The sequence below is a fragment of the Callithrix jacchus genome, chromosome 5, assembly GCF_049354715.1.
Source record: "Callithrix jacchus isolate 240 chromosome 5, calJac240_pri, whole genome shotgun sequence".
NCBI classification, from domain to species: domain Eukaryota; kingdom Metazoa; phylum Chordata; class Mammalia; order Primates; family Cebidae; genus Callithrix; species Callithrix jacchus.
The window spans coordinates 51,030,161-51,043,595 of record NC_133506.1 but is presented as its reverse complement, the minus strand read 5'-3'; the positions used below and the strand labels follow the sequence as shown (position 1 = coordinate 51,043,595).

Genomic DNA, 13,435 nt, shown 5'->3' with positions numbered 1-13,435 from the left:
TTGTTATTAGAAAATGATAGAAAAATCGTCCCTCAGAGAGTGATGATGTTGAAATTCTGAAGGTATTTCTAGTTCTGTCTTCTTTCTTTCCTTTCCCTCTTAATTCGTAAATTCTTTCTTTATTAGTGAGAAACTTGGTTCTCATTATCTACAATCTATTTACTTATTTACTAAATCCTAGTACATACATAACAGTATTTCTGAATTGCTTACTCATACTTTTGTGAGAAACATTTACAAGCTAAAGCCCAGCATGTTTCAACATTTCTTTTTGCCTTAAGCCTTATGACAGCCAGTCACAGTTCTGTTTTCTAACATTACTTCAGTGACTTATTTTCTTCCTCCCCCTTCAATGAGGTGATATTCATTTGTCAGACAGTTACTTTCCTTTATTCCTATTTGTATTCTGTGCTTGGTTCCTGTCATATCCTCTTGGTTTTTCTTGTATGTTTAGTTACATTTTTTTGCTTATGTGTTTATTTGTGTGTGTTTTTTTCATGATCAAGATTCTAGGAGTCAAAACAATATCATAAGTTATGCTTAGAGAAGTGCCTCCTCCCCATATTCCTCCTACCCTGTTCTCATTTGCTTTTCCATCGTTTTCCCACACACCCCATGGAGATAACCAATCTATCTAAGTTCTTATTTATCCAGCCTGCATTTCTTTTGCACACATGAGCAGATGAATGTATATTTTCTTATAGCCCCTTTTTTTTTCTACATGAAGGAGAATAGATACTTTTCTGAATTTTGCTGTTTTCACCTGACAGTATATTCTGGAAATTACTCCAAGCCAGTTGGTAGAACTCTGCCTCATTCTTCTTACTGCTGCACAATACTCCACTTTGTGGATGTGCCATTGTTTATTCAAATGCTCTCCTATGGATGGGCATTTAGGTTGTTTCCAAATTTTTGCAATTATGAACAAGACTGAATAACCCAGTGTATATGTGTTTTCATATTGCTGGGAATGCACCTTCAGGGTAGATTTTCAGAAGGGGAAATGCAATGCAAAAGTTGCAGACACATGTAGTTTTGTTAGATTTTGCCAAATTCTTCTCTTGAGGGGTTGCACCGGTAGGCATTCCCATCAGCAAAGTGTGACAATTCTTGTCTCCGCATAGCCTTGGCAACAGAGTATATTGACACACAGTTTAATTTTTGCCAGTCTGATAGGTGATAAATTGTATGTCAGAATTTTTATTTACATTTCTCAAACTATGAGTGATTGGTCCTTCATATGTTTCAGGAACATTTTTGTATCTTTGTGTGTTTGTATAATTGTTCCTGTCATCCCTCATGTTTTAAAAATCAGCTTTTTAATTCTCTTTGCACCTTAAATTTTAAGAATTCTTCATATATATATATATATATATATATATTCTATATACGTGCTTTGTCTGTATTAGTGCTTTGATTGTACTATATGTTGTACATATTTTCCCCCAGTTTTCAGTTGTCTTTTGACCTCAGTTTTGTTTTGTTTGCATTTTTATGTAGTTATTCTTTTTCATTAGTAAAATGTATCCATCTTTTCCTGTATTGTCTTTGTATGTGCAGTCAAAATTACAAAGCCTTTCTCTGCACCATGGTTAAAGTAGAGTTTGGTTTTGTTTTATTCTAGTACTTGTATAGTCTCACTTTAAAATAATTGGATTCTATTTGGAGTTTATTCTTGTATATAGTGTGAAATATGAACCTAATTTTACTTTTTCTCAAGTGGCTATCCAGTTGCCCCAACATCATTTATTAAAAGTTTCTTCTTTACCTCAATGCTTTGAGATGCTACCTTTATTATATAATAAATTTGCATCGGTACTTGGGACTATTCATGGGCCTTCTTTTATATTCCACTGGTCTTTTAGTCAATTAATGTACCTGAACCATGCTGATTTAAATATAGTGGCTTTACAGTATGTTTCAATGTCTTCTAAGGCTACTCCACCTAGAGTCCTACTCTAGAGCTACTCTCTTTCAGGAAAGAAAGAACACCTTTCTTTTCTGGTTTTTTTTTTCTGGTTATTCCTAATATTTATTTTCCCTTATGAACTTTAGTGTCAATTTGTTTAACTCTGTAAAATAACTCACAAATAAGTAACTTCGGAAAAAGTTTAGGAGGAAATAAAGAAGGGCAGAAAAAGATGAAGACTTAAAGACAGGGAAGCCTTCCTCCTCAAGATTCTTATAACCCAGCTAGGAACATATCTCATCTGCTAGTATAGACTCAAAATTGGACTCCTACTCCATGCCTCCCTATGCTACAGCAGGCACCGAAAATAGAGCAGTAAAATGAACACAGAGGGCGTTTCTCACCCTGAAGAGGTGGACACATGTCTTGGCTTTATTAAGCACAATTTGATAAATGGTCTACAGGCTTTTTTCTTTTTGCTAAATATTCCCAGGAGAGAAAATAGAGAATTTTGAAATATGTCATAAAGTTTAAAACAGATCTTCATGTGTGGAGCTTGTCAAGTCGTGCATCTCTAAGTCAGTCTCGACATCTTCCTCTTTCACTGCCAACACCTGATCAATCACTCTCGTCTGTATATTTCATTTTCATTATATCTCTCTAGTCCACCCACCTCTTTCCAGCTCACTGTCACTTTTGTAGACCAGGTCTTCAGGCCAACATAATATTTTATCTGAATTACTGTACTTATGTCCTAAGTTATCTCTCTCCCTTCCTCTTCCTGTCTCCCCTCAGCCAGAATAATCTTTACAATCCTGAGTCAGATTCTGTCTCTCACTAGCCTCACACTCTTCAGTGGCTTCTGACTGTTGTTGGGCGAATGTTCAAACTCTTTATCACGCTTTACAAGGCTCTGCATCATCTGCCTCTGCCCGCCTCGTGGCGCCATTTTCCTTGTCACTGTGCTATCGCCACTCCGTCTTCCCTCCGATTTTTTGGAACTACCTGCTTCTTTCTGTGGGTTATTCCAATGCCTGTAACCTCCTCTGAGTTCTACCCTTCTGCCTGGTAAACTCCTACTGATCCCTTCATCCAGATTGAAACATTCCCTTTTGGAGGAAGCCTTTTCTGTGTTCCCAACCTTCATTCAGGTTTCTTACTCCTCACATTCATTGAACTGTGTATTTCTTGAGATCACAGAGAAACAACTCTAACATTCATTGATTGAAGGAAGAAGAAAAGGAACAAAGAAAGAAACCATTGAACTCAAAACTGAAACTTTCCAACATTTGAGCAGTACAATGTGATCAGTGTTTTGGGTGATAGTGTTGATGGGGTATTTGCTATGGAAAATTGAATAAAGTTTACTTACTTGGAGATAGACTCATTTAGATTTATGAATTTAAAATGTATACCTTTTTATGCCATCTTCTATAATTACTGTGGTTTGGATTACAACTTGCCATTTGAGATTTTTATTTCAAGCACTCAAATAACAAAAGGCGACCATTTCTTACATTATCTCCAACACTGCCAGGTGTTCTTCCATCATCAAATTGTTAAAGAAAACACACAAAACATATGCTTTCCATTGCTCCTTGCATAATCTGGAGCTATAGAAATGTAGGATGCTCATACTCTCAGCAGAAAGGAGTGAGCATGAAATATTCATAAGCTTATAGTGTTTGTGATTATTAAGTAAAGGCCAATTCTGGTGAGTTTGTCATTTTTTTCAAAAACATGTAGTTATTTATTAAGCAGCTGAAAATTTGCTATATGATAGTTCTCATTATAATACGAACTGAGACACATTCCCCAAGAGGTACATTGAAGGCTCTTGAAAATAAAGGACAGAAAAGCCTTAGGAAATACAAATGCATTCAGCCAACCAATTCCCAGCATCTTTAAGGTTTTCAAAAGGTACTCATCATGATATTTATTTTAACTTCCAGTACAAAAGTAGGGCATAAGGCTTTGGGATTTGGAGACCTCAGAAGCAGAGCTAAGTCTTCCTCTTCACTTACTAGTTGTGATATTGGTCAAGTTACTAAACTTCGCTTAGCATCAATTTTCTCTTTCTAATCTGCAAAGTGGCAGCAGTAATTCTATGAGGCTCCTAGGATGGTTGCCCACAGTGTTGAGGTAATGCAATGCCAAGTGTTTATCTCAGTGTCTTCCACATAACACATCTTTGATATTTCATTTTTATTGATTATGGTATGTAATATTTCTCTTGAAAAGTGGTATTAATTTTATACAAATGGAAACCAAGTTGGTCAAGTCCTGGGTCAACAACCTGCTAAGGTCACAATTAGTGAAAACTGTGTAGATTTAGATTCTAAAGAGCAGAAGTTCAGAGATGGCTCTGTGACATCTTTCATTTGAAACTTTGGGTAAGTCACTGGATCTTATATCCCTGATCTATAAAATGAGGATGATATTTGCTTTGATTGCATGAAGTTAATGAGATCTTATGAATCAACATATTTTATGCATTGTGATAATATCTTTAAATGGCAGCTTTTTCTATTTCTTTAACAAATATTTAGTGAGCACCTGCACTTTGATGGAGCCACTTTGGTTTGACTGTAAGAAAAGAGATGCATTAAATATCTTGTTTCAGTAAGTCCTATTCATATCTCCCTACTAGTCAGAAGAGAATAAGCATTTGGTGCTTTAAAAGCCTATAAATCTACTACTATAAATTGATTAATTTATTTTACAAATACGTGCAGTAACTATGGGTTCAAAAACGTGATGAAATATTCAAAAATTGAAACATTGCACTCAATGGCAAACTGTAGGATGAATTCTAAGATATTATTCACAGTGAATAAAATAAATCAGTATACTATATCCACACAAAGGAATGTTATGCAGCTCTTAAAAAGAGTAAGACATACCTGCATGAGAGGCATCATTTTCATACTGCGAGGTAATGCTGCAGAGTTGTGTGGGGCACAGAGTCTAGACTGCTTGGGTTCGAATCGCACTCCGCTGCCTTCAGTGTAACTTTGATCAAGTCACTTCCGCATTATACCACCCTTTCCCTGTGTCTCCAACTGGCTGATACTTGCATCTCTCCCAGAAGATGTAGGGATCATCTGAAAAGAATTTAGAAAAGTGCCAGGTTCAGACACATACTCTATATGGGTGTGTTTGCTGCTGTTGTTATTATTATTGAAGTGGATATCTCAAAGATTTATTAAGTAAAAATCAAGATGCATAAATACTGTCCACATGCTACTATTCATGTATAAAAGTATATGTTAGAGGATGGAAAATAAATGTTTAAATGAACAACACTCATCTCTGGAAGAATCTAGAAGTTCACATATTGCTATCTTTTTGGAGGGTAAATGGAAAACTGGGTGGCATGAGAGGGGAGGAAAGAGAAGTATCTCTAATTTGAAAAGAATTTTAACCTGTTTAAAATATTCACCATATTCACATATCACCTGTTTAAAACAATCAAGGACAATAAAATAAGTAAATAATCAGTGATTTTATATTTTTAACCTTTTTGCTATCTAGGCCACACATGAGCCTAGTATTTGCCGTGTGTGTGTGTGTGTGTGTGTGTGTGTGTGTGTGTGTGTGTGATTGTTGCGTGCTAGCAGGACCTCAGTCCTCCAGGGTTAATTTTCACCATGGTAAATCAGGGTAAAAGCCTCTAAGCACTGTTTAGATCCTCGACAAACTTTGAATACTTCTAGAAATTAAATACCCTGAAATGAATTGGAGCATCTCAGAGCCCAGAAAGCATGAGTCATGGAGAATGGACTCCTCCAGCAACTCACAATCCGAGGCTCCTCAGCACTCAGGATGGCTGTATGTGGGAGGCCCCAGAGATTCGCCCGAAATAGGGTCAGTTGGAATGTGTCTCAATAAATTTACAAGCATGTTTTATTAAAAGGAGTTGCTTCTTTAAGACTTCAGCCATTATTAAAACTAAGAAGAAAGTTTTGAAAAAAAATTAAAACTACCCTCTTTACCCTCCTCGAATAGAACATCAATTTATGTAAATTGTTTTTTATAAGTAGCCTCAGAGTCATTTAAAGCATTTTACTTAATCCATGTGGGCAAAGCCTCAAGGTTTCCAGCTTTTGTGCTTCTGCGGGAAGAGAGCTTCTCAGAGTTGTGTGGTTTTCAGAAGGTGCTTACAAGGTTTTCCAAGAGGAATTGTCCATAGCAAGCAATCCAGAGCCAGGGACCTCAGTCATTGCAGCAGGAGGCTTATCTGTAGGTTTCTCTGGCAGGCTTAGCTGTACTTTTATTAGCAAGACAGGCGATCTTGGGAGTCCATGTCTCAAAGCAACACAGCCTTCTCTCTACCATTTACTGATAACATGCGCCTCTTGACCATGAAGGAGAAAGACACTGCCCAGGTTCTGCTTTCAGGGGAAATACACGTGTCTGGAAGAAGGAATTGAGGGTCCTTCTCCTTTTTTTTTTTAAATTGTACTTTGGGCTCTAGGGTACACGTGCACATTCTGCATCCTGCCGGATTGTTGTGTAGGTACATACATGCCATGATGATTTGCTGTCTCCATCCCCCACCCTGCCCCTGTCGCCTACATCAGGCATTCTTCCTGGTGTTATCCCCCTCCCCATTCTCCCCACCTCCCATGCTGTCCCTTTTCTTCCATCTACCCCCGCACCTACCCCAATGAGTGTTGTTCCCTTCCCTGTGCCCAAGTGTTCTCATTGTTCATCACCTGCCTGTGAGTGAAAACATGCAGCGTTTGGTTTTCTGTTCCTGTCTCAGTTTGCTGAGAATGATGATTTCTAGATTCATCCATGTCTCTACAAAGGACACAAACTCATTATTTTTTATGGCTGCATAGTATTCTACGGTGTACATGTGCCACCTTTTCCTTGTCCAGTCTATCATTGATGGGCATTTGGGATGGTTCCAGGTCTTTGCTATTGTAAACAGTGCTGCAAAGAACATACGTCTGCATGTGTCTCTCTTTAGGGACATACAGGAGAGGCAGCAAACCCTTGTCCTTTGCAGGAATACACGCGAGTCTCTTGCTGTGCCCACTAGTCCAGTGACTCCCTCACTGTCTTAGTTCTGGACACAGAGAGCTTGGTCGTGATCATGGCTCTGCCTCTTACTAGCTATATGGATTTCAGCACACTATTTAACCTTTCTAGGCCATAGTTTTCAAATCTGTATAGTGGGAATAAATAAATTCATTCAGCCAATATCTGAGCTGATACTCTTTGCGTGATTTAGACTTTTTCAGTACAGGAAATAGTGACAGAGGTACAAAAGAGAGTCTGTTCAGGGAGCCTGTGTTCTAGACTGTAATAAAATATTTGTTCTTAGGTTAATGATTATAATGGGATATTTCTCCTGAGGTTACTGAGGGTGATGAACCATTCCTCTTAGGGTTACTGACAATGGTGGAGTATTCTTCCTAAGGTTATTACATATTTCTCATAAGATTATTGAGGGTGTGAAAGGACAATGTCTACTCACAAAATTAATTCTGGAGACTTGAAGAAATGTAGGTCAAGCTGTCGGCAGGGCTGTCCCAGATTAGGCAGTGAGAACGAACACTGCCCACCTCAGACTAATTTTCAGTTTCTCAAGGAGGCCCCAACTGGTTCAAATTCTTCTATTCTATGCTTTCAGAAAATCCTGGTACCTCTTCTTGAGAATCTTCCTACATTTGTAATTTTACATTAACTTGGGTAATTATTCAATTTATTTCTGATTCTCCCACCAGACCTTAAGTTTTATCAGGACAGGGTTGATGGCTTTTTATTACTGTTATTTGTCTCTATTTTCTCCCAATGGTAGTTGCCCAGTGAAGGCCTGGGAGATTTACATACTTGTATTTTTAATGAATAAATGAACATATTCAGCAAAATGTGCCCTCTCTTTCTCTCTCAATTTCATTTCAGATAGCCAGAATATATATTTCTCTTGCTTATCCCAGCCAGGATCGAAATATGCAAATATGCTGCTTTTCTCCAGGATAACTCACTGTGAGTCAATTGCAGGATGGGCACAATACAATGGAGCCCAAATTTCTCAGGTGAGCATCAGCATTTTCTCTGACCTGGAACCATTGCCTCATTTGCATTGTTAACTGTATTACGAATATGTTCAACTCCATACCTGGCATTTGATGCCTTAATAGGCTCTCTAAGAGGTTTTGTGATGGAGAAATAGTCTTCCAAATACTCTTGGTGGCCCCCTACATGCGCTTTTATAATGTCTACCTGGCAGGTGCACTGGCCATACAATGAATTCAGCAGTAATTACCTCTGAAATCCAAAACCACATACTGTTTCGGACCTGGGAGGTATTTAGCTGAATGCCCATATTAGCTTGAAGCTCAGACTGAAGAAAAAAGAAAACACCTGCTTTTCACATTTTAACAGCATTTGTGAAAATCTGTGGGCATCCTCTGCGTGCCATGGCAGGGCACAGCTCAGACTTGCTACCCCTGCCTTCTGTACTTCTTTTCTCTGGGTTATTTTGTCTTCTCTGGAATCTTCTCACATTCCATTTTCATTGTGACTCCAAACAGCATTTTCATTTTGGATGTATGGCAGCCCAAGGTCGTGTCAGAGAATAAAATCAAATTAACAGAGGGTCAAACATTCAGGACGACCAAGCCCAGGCATGAATGTGAAATCGTTAACACAAGGGCAACCTCTTAAGGTTTATGGAAACATAAGAAAGACAAATGCAGATGAGGACAGGCTAAGGGACTGGCTGACCACACCACGAGTGACCTTAAGGGAAATTCTGGGCACAGTAGGCATTTTGAGTTCTGTTTGAATGATTCTGTAGGGTGATGAATCATCCTGGTTTTCTCAAGACATGAATTCCTGTGCTAAAACTGGGAAAATCCCAAGGAAACTAGGTCAGGTTGGTCACCTTACATTAGCATACACTGACTTTGGGATTTTCTGACATCCCAGACTCATCCTGCTTGCACCGTGTGATAACCATGATCTCAGGCAAGATTACATTCGCTTCTCTTCTATTCTTTCCAGCCGTATGAGTTCAAAGCACACATCATATTGTATCTCTTGTGGACAGTGCACTTGGAGACGGAAAGGATGGGTGAGGGAAGAAAGAACTGTTGCATTTTGAAATATCCAACATATTCTTTCTTTCCTTTTATTCTCTTTTCAGGCAAAGAAATGTAATATGGACATCTAAGAGCTTTCAGAATATAATTTCAAAGGCAGGACTGATTCTCTGAAAAGCCATCCAATGTGCTGTCTGACAGCTGTTCCTGCCCAGAAAATGAACAGGATACCTACAACACAGTGACTACCATGTCATCAGGGCCATGAAATGTACAGAGTTGACCAGGGAGCAACAAAAACGTAACTCAAAACAGAAAGCCATGCAGCCTAGGGCAGTGGTCGCTGGAGGATGTATGTATACATATTATTCTTGCAATTAGAAAAAATTTCAAGTCATCAAGGACAGAAAAGAAAAACTGGGGAAAACAAAGAATTGAAATCAACATATAAGAGACAAGGCTACAGTTGCTACATTTATGATCTTAGAAGGAAAAAAAAGTCTTTAAGGGAAAAAAGTGGATCAGAGTTCAGAAATCCCTCCAGGGCATGAGCAAAATGAAGTGAAAGACTCCTATGTAGGATGATAATACCATGCCTGAAGCTAGAAAAATTCTAGACTTGATATAACAGAATTACCATGCAGTTGAAAAAAAAATTCCCAGGGTCAGATCATACAGATGGGTGCCCCACACCACTCCAGGAATTCAAAACGAAGAGGACATTCTACAGGAGGCCGGACAGGGAAATGGCTCTGCTGCAAAAGTAAGTAAGATTTCTGTGCTGGCCACTCCAGTGGCTCAGGGCACACCTCTAACTATTCGTTTCTTTTTCATTGGCCCTCAGCAGCATCACAATAGGAACTGGAAAAGCTAAACTGGACCTGCATTCAAGACCGAAGACCCTCATCCACAAAAACCTAGCTTTGTTCCCTCAGGCTGCATTGGGCGGTAAATTGGGGGACCACTTCAACAACAACAACAGACAGGCAAAATCTCACATGCTTTCTGAGGAAATAGATGTAAGAAAACCAGGAACAAAATATTCATAAAATGTTTGTATCTTAGCAATTGCAAATAAAAATTAAGGTGCATTTAAAATGCCACCTTAAGATGGATGTGTGTCCTGGGTCGGATGAGTGTATGCATGCACTGAACCTTGTATTATATAATGTCTAGGCTGCATGGTTCTACTGGAATATTCTGCCATACCCATATTTGACATTCAACAGATATGTACTGAACACCTGCTGTATATATGGAATGATTCTAAGCCATGGGGTTAGAACAGTGAATATAGCAGACAAAATTTCTGCCTTCATGAAACTTACATTCTTATTAGCAAGACAGAAAAAATATATAATATACATCCTATATAAGTACTCTAGAGACAATAAAGAATATAGGAGGGTAGATTAAACCACTTGTGATAGGAGCAATATTTGAGACAGGCCACTCAGGCAAACCCTCTCTGGGAGAAATTGAGCCATAACACATATACCATCATATATAAATACTATCTAGGACACAGGGAATAGCCAGGGCAAAAGCCCCGTGCTTATTATATTCAAGGACTACTGGGAGGTCAAAGAAATGATAGACACTTGCACCAGCATGCTATCCACGGAGTGCTGAGAAGTGTTTAGTAATAAGTGAAATACGTTTTGAAGGCAAAGTTGACATAGCATGACTTCTTTCTTTCTAACTCAAAAACACAACAAACCAGATTTCCCTGCTCACATGGACATTTATGACAGGCTCTCTAAATTGGGTCCCCTTAGGCTATTAACTAAAAGGAGCATGGTGCTTAAAAAAGAGAAAGTAGAGAATTAGCTTATAATGTGATACCTTTAGTACTTAACTCATTGCTGTAACCATTCTTTCACTAATTCCGTTTGAAAGCACTTGCTTCGCATCTAATACAGCTTTAGCATTTGCTGGCCTTGGAGGAGAAAAATGAGGAAGGCACAATCACTGTATCCAAGGGCACAATCACTGTATCCAAGGACACAATCTTGCTGATGAAGACAGACAGACTAACAGATGATTACAAAACAGTATGGTAAAGGCAGCCATCATCATTTATGTGCATGCTTCACATGATTTGAAGATAGAGGGTCAGCTAGGGGACTCTTTCACAGGAAGTGAGACTTTGGATCAAATAACATCAATTAGAAAGAGAATATGGTCTGGCAAACTCAGGGAGGAAACCAGAATGGGAAGAAGGAGAGGAGTGAGGGAATTCTAGCAGAAAGATATCTGATTAGAAGCATGAATGGGTTGTGGGGAGGGCATAGCACATACAGGGGATATTGAGTTTGGTGCTGCTAATAAAGTGGTGTTTCTCATAATTCCCCAATGACTATGTGCCTTGCTAAATACATAGATTTTCAGATCCCTCTCTGGGAGATGCTGATTCAGTAGTTTCAGGGTGGGAAGTGGGTGTGTGCATCTTCACATGTACCAGAGGAATTGTGATCACTAAGGTTTGAGGTTCAACATATTAAAGGATAAAGAGTTGGGGGTGAGTGTGCAAATGGAAAGAGGAACAGGATTAGAAGAGCCATACATAGAATGCATCATGGAAAAGAAGCAGGGACTTTATTCTATATGTCAACAATGAAATTCCTGAAACATTAAAAAGAAGAAGAAAGGGAAGAAAGGAGAAAGAGATACATGTAAGGCAGAAGAAATGGAGAATTCAGATTAGAGGACTAACACAGGGTAATTGTATTTTCTTTTGGCAAGGAAGAAATGAGCTAGAAATAGCACTGCCCCCAAACACACACATACACACACATTCACATACACTATCATTTTTAATTATTTCACAGTAAAAATAGAACACTTAATAATTAAAGAGTCAAAAGACATGATATGACAACAATAAAAATATTGTATGTGTTTTCTGTTGCTGACATAACAAATTACCATAAACTTGGTGGTTTAAAGCAGCACAACTTTATTATCTTATAGTACTGGCGGCCATAGGTCAGACACGAGTCTCCCTTACCTAAAACCAAGGTGTTGGCAGGGCTGCATTCCATTCTGAAAGCTCTAGAAGGCACTTTGTTCCTAGCCTTTTCCAGCTTGAAGAGGCTGCTGCCATGCCATGGTTGATGGTACCTTCTCCCATGGGAAGCCAGCAAGGGTGGGATAAGTCCTTTTCACATCACATCGCTCTGATCCTCTTTCCAAACTGGGAGAGGGTCTCCACTTTAAAGGATTCATGTAACCCCATGTGAATAATCCAAGATAAATTCCCTGCCTCCATGGCTTTAACTTAGTCCCATCTGCAAAGTCCCTTTGCCATGGAAGATAATGGAATAATCAAGTACAGCTTCTGGCGACTAGGAAGTGGGCACTAGGTGTGTGTGTTGGCGGTGGGGGGGGGGAAGCATTATTTGGCAGAGCATAAATATGTTAGATTGGGGGAAAAAAATCTATCTTCGTGGAAACCCCTTTCCATTCTCCTTCATTTCCTCACTTCACTTTGGACTTGCACTGGCCCCTTTAGTAACCAGGGGCCATCAGCCTCCAGGGAAGGGTTGTAAGCTCAGAGTCACAGGATCTCATCTCTTTAAGCCAAGAAGAGGATTCTCCAAGTATCTAGTTAACTCACACCCTATGTAATTATTTAGAAGTGACTGGATTTCTTTTAAAATTCCCAATTAAGGATGAGTTCATGTCATTTGCAGGGTCATGCATGAAGCTGAAAACCATCATTCTGAGCAAACTGACACGAGAATAGAAAACCAAACACCACATGTTCTCACTCTTAAGTGGGTGTTGAACAATGAGAACATATGGACACAGGGAGGGGAACATCACACACTGGACCCTGTCAGGAGGTTGGGTGCTAGGGAAGGGATAGCAGGGGGTCGGGGGACTGCAGAGGGATAACATTAGGAGAAAACAGATGACAGGGGGATGGATGCAGCAAACCACCAAGGCATGTTTGTACCTATGTAACAAACCTCAATGAACAAACCTACATGTGCAGACATGCACCCCAGAACTTATAGTGTAATATTAAAAAAAAAGAATAAAGCCTTTAAATTAAAAAAATTCTAAAAAAACAAATTCCTAATTAAACTTGGCAAATTTCTTCAGTGTTATTTTACACTCAATGTAAGTTGAAGTTTTTAACGATGAACCTTTCAGTAGCTTTGCCATAGACAGTCTATGGAGTTCACATTTGTAACAAGCAGTGATTTTGCAGGTAAGGGTCTTCTTCCTTCACCTATGCATAGGGGATTTTACCTTTTCAAGAGGACGACATGGCAAGTTTGTTGATGTAGACAAATAAACCCAGTTAGCACAAAAGCTGGCCTGTGCAAGCATATTAGTCACTTCTTCCAAGAAAAAAATAAATAAATAACGTCTCACTGCATAATAAATGAATCTAAAGGAAGTGAAAGAAGCTTCATTTAGAGTCAAGAAAGAGCACAGATACTTGACAATATTTAAT

At 38.9% G+C, this 13,435-nt stretch overlaps 2 long non-coding RNA genes across 2 annotated transcripts in view; one reads left to right on the top strand and one right to left on the bottom strand.

The window, feature by feature from the left end:
• Nucleotides 1-10,256, top strand: part of LOC118154064 (uncharacterized) — a 48,207-nt gene extending 37,951 nt beyond the window's left edge. The window contains exons 2-3 of the long non-coding RNA XR_013536277.1: nt 7,826-7,959; nt 9,072-10,256. This is a non-coding gene — a long non-coding RNA (uncharacterized LOC118154064). The remainder of the gene's footprint in view (nt 1-7,825; nt 7,960-9,071) is intronic.
• Nucleotides 4,096-8,393, bottom strand: LOC103792960 (uncharacterized). The gene is made up of 3 exons (XR_619902.3): nt 8,190-8,393; nt 4,813-5,013; nt 4,096-4,330 (listed from the first exon to the last, which is right to left on the bottom strand). It is a non-coding gene; the product is annotated as an uncharacterized LOC103792960 (long non-coding RNA).
• Nucleotides 10,257-13,435: the final 3,179 nt, after the last annotated feature.